The following is a 3,893-nucleotide window of genomic DNA, read 5'->3' on the forward strand; positions in this document are numbered from 1 at the left end:
GAAATTGTGTTTCATCCGACTAGCCTAACATTCTTGGGAATAGTGTATAATTGGGATAAAATTGTTAAAACAGTGAATGTGCAATATACGGCTGTAATGGACTCTGCCCATTACCGTTGCAAGGGATTACAGTGGAGACAAGTGGAGACAATCTTGCTTAACAACCCCCACCCCTGCTCTCCCTGATGCAGTTGTCATTAAGCAAAGCAAGGGGACCTTCTGTGGAGACGCCATGGGAAGCCTAGCGCAGACCCAGGCCTGCCTGCTCCAGGCCTCCCCCCATCCCTTGTCATGCTTCTTGTTCTGCTTCCTGCCTCTTGGGGTCCCCACAGCCCTTGGGCCTACTTCTCCCCCCATTCGGGTCCCTGTAGGCCTTTCCCCCCATGTCTCCCCGCAGGGCTTGAACCTCCTACTCACCCCCTGTCACTCATCACCCACTTACTTTTTGAAGATCTTGCAGTTCCAGACTTTTCCTCAGCACTGTGCAGATCATATTAGGGAAGCAGAACAGAACTTTCCATCCTTGGGCCAGAAGCAGCTGCCATTTTGGCACAACAGCAAGGAATTATGGGTAGGCTGAAAATGGCCACTTTGGGGAAGCGGCCATGCAGCCTAGGAATGAGTGACCTGTTCTCCTTCTCCAATTGAGGTCCGGAGTTCTTCGAAAGATAAGTGTGCAGTAGGAAGCGAGTCCAAAACCTGTAGGGACCCAGCAGGGCATCATGGCAGAGAGAGAGAGAGAGAGATGGCAGGGCAGGGTGCTGCAGCAACCCTTGGGTCAGTTGTAAGGACGAAATGGGGTTATAATCTAATTATAATCCTTTTTCATGAACACTTTTCAATTTTTTTGAAGTCCAATCCATATTTTCATTATTGTGAATCCTATGAGATAACATAGGTTGCTGAGAGGCCACATGAATTTGAACTAAATAAAAATGTGAAATGGATTCACTCAAGCTCAAGACATCAAAATGTGCACCTTATGAACTGGAAGTTTGACTGCCAGCATATTTCTGAAACTCCTGGTCTCAATTCCTGTGTCCTATCTTATTTTTAATGCATTATGGTCAAATATGAAATCAGTTTCAGAGCAGATCTCCCTGTTTCTGGAGTAGATTTCACTGATGCAGCAAGCCAATGCAATTTTATGCCTCCTAATTTCTGAATATTTCATGCAACATTCACACTCCTCAATTTTTGTATTTGGATGATGTGGCATAGCTAAGAGAGTTGCATCATGAACAGAGAGACCTGGAGATGGTCTTCCAAGTAGAATGGCTACAAAATCTCTGTGTGTTTGTAGGTTGCGCTTGTTTGAACATGGTTTAATGATTTCTATACAGGAACAGAGAGAGAACCCATATTTTATTTTGTTTTAATGTTTCTCTTAATTTTCTTCTAGCTGCCAAAAGCCATTGTATTATTTCAATAAGATGGAAACCCAAACTCATTGCTTGAGCAGGGGACTGGATTCGAAGACCTCCAAGATCCCTTCTAGCCCTATGATTCTATGATTCTTTTCACAGTTAAACCACTGTTAGATGTCCTATCATCTGAATGCATCTACTGTTATGTTGTTTGACCTAGCATTACCAAATATTATTTAAGAAAGCAGGCGATGCTGTCAGGCACCTAATAGAAAATAAATACTTGTTGTCCATAATGGCCAATAGTTTTGGTTCCTCAGTGTCCATACTAGTTAAGTATCTAATTACTGTATTAGCTGAATAAATGGAATGATGCCAGCTTCATAAAGGATGCCATATTAGTTTGAACAGCCCATCACTACTTATGGAATAGCTTGAACTATACTTGTTTTCTTAACCCTGCTTCCCTGAATCATCCAAGTAACCCCACTAGTTTCTGTCTGCACATTTTAATTAACAGCTGTTCAGACCAATAATTCCTACTATTACTAAATACTTATTACCTATGTTTTCCCCAAAATAAGACCCAGTCTTATTTTTTTTTTGCCTCCAAAAGAGGCGACAGGTCTTATTTTGGGGGATGTCTTACCCGCTTACCTTAGGACCACCGCAGTTAGGCCTCCCAGGCCCCAACACCTGTTATGCTGCTGCCTGAGTTCTTCTGTGGCTGCCTGCACATTGCGCCACTGCTGCCGCTCACGGCAGGAGGCCATGAGGCTCATCGCACCGCTGCTGCTATCACAGCAGGAGGCAGTAGCACAATCGGTGTGACGAGCATCACGGCCTCCATCTGTGAGCGGTGGCAGCAGCACAATCAGCGCGACGAACCTCGCAGCCTCTTGCCCCAAGCGACTGCAGCGCATCATTGGTGCAATGAGTCTCATGGGCTCTTGCGTGCAGCAGCGCGATGCACTACGTGGCATGCGGCTGCAAGCGGCCACAGAAGTACTCAGGCAGCAGCATGACAGGTGTCGGGACATGGAAGACCTGGCTGCAGCAGTCCTAAGGTAAGCAGGTGTGGGACGCATGGGGCAGCTCCACCCCCTCATCCCTGCCCTAGCATGATTTTTATCCTTGTGCTTTGCCCCAAAACTAGGGCTTATCTTTGGGGTAGGGCTTATATTGGGCACACGTGTAAAAATCAAGCTAGGGCTTATTTCCGGGATAGGTCTTATTTTGGGGAAAATGCGATATAGTAACTTAAGCAAATTGGATTGACAATCAGTTTTACTTTTGCCATGATTAGTGTCTCAGTGTTCATAAAGCATGCAAATTCATAGTTAATACATCCATCCCACTTATTTAAACCAATTGTCTGGATATTTAGTATTGTATACATTGAGATCAAGAAAACTGGATAGTTAGTATTCAAAATGGTAATCTAAAATTAAGTTAATCCTCATCAATAAGATACTAGCAAACGTTGTTTAAAACTGATCAATCAGATGCATCTTCTCTTCCACATATTCCTTGTGTAGCAGATTTCTTGAACGTGTCATACTTTCCAATGGTCTGGGAAAATAATGAGACAAGTTCCACAAATATTAATTTACAAGTTATCCTCGTTTATGATAATTTGTTTAGTGACCGTTCGGAGATATGACAGCACTGAACAAAAGGACTTATGACCCGTACCCAAAGTTACAGATGTTGCAATATCCCAGGGGTCATGTGATCATAATTTGCGTGCTTGGCAACCCACCTGCACTTAGAAGCATGGAGTGTTCCTGGGTCATATAGGCTGGCTTTGCACCTCAAAAGAGGGAAAAAATCCAAAAGCAGGCTTCCCTTGTTTGCAATGTAAAGCCAATCTTGTACAGCCCAAGAGCATGGCACAAAGGAGCACTTTGGTGCACTACATCAAATTAAGCTGTTTTGAGTTATTTTTTCCCTTTTTTGCAGTGCAAAGCCAGCCTTATATGACTCAGGTGCAGTGCAAGGGTCATTTTGGTGCACTGCAGTCCCTTTAAGCTGCTTTGTTTATTTGCCTTTTTTTGCCAGCCCCATATAGCCCCGCAGCCAGGCCAGAGACACCTCATCAACAGTGGAAGCAAGAAGATGGAGGCAAAGATCACCTGGGGCAGCAAAGCACAGAGAGGCAGGGGACCAAAAATGCATAGATGGAGGGGAGATAAGCAGGTGGAGGGAATTGCAGCACCTCTGCGGTTATAAGTGTGAGTGGACTGCCAAGTGCCCAAATTTTGATCATGTGACCATGGGAGCACTGCAATGGCCATAACTTCAATCATGAATCAAGTCCTTTCAGTGCCATCATAAGTTTGAACAGTTGCTGACTGAACAGTAATAAGTTGAGGTCTACTTGTAAGCTATGATACCAGTAACACTTTGTGCAATGAAGGCACATTAGTGCTATAGTAACTCTTTTCCCCTAGAGCAGACAGAATATAAAAGATGGAAATCATTAGCTTGGTTTACCATTTGTCTAGTGCAGACATGTCAAACACA

Source organism: Protobothrops mucrosquamatus, unplaced genomic scaffold (genome assembly GCF_001527695.2).
Source record: "Protobothrops mucrosquamatus isolate PMUCROS unplaced genomic scaffold, P.Mucros_1.0 scaffold3812, whole genome shotgun sequence".
Classification (NCBI taxonomy): Eukaryota; Metazoa; Chordata; class Lepidosauria; order Squamata; family Viperidae; genus Protobothrops; species Protobothrops mucrosquamatus.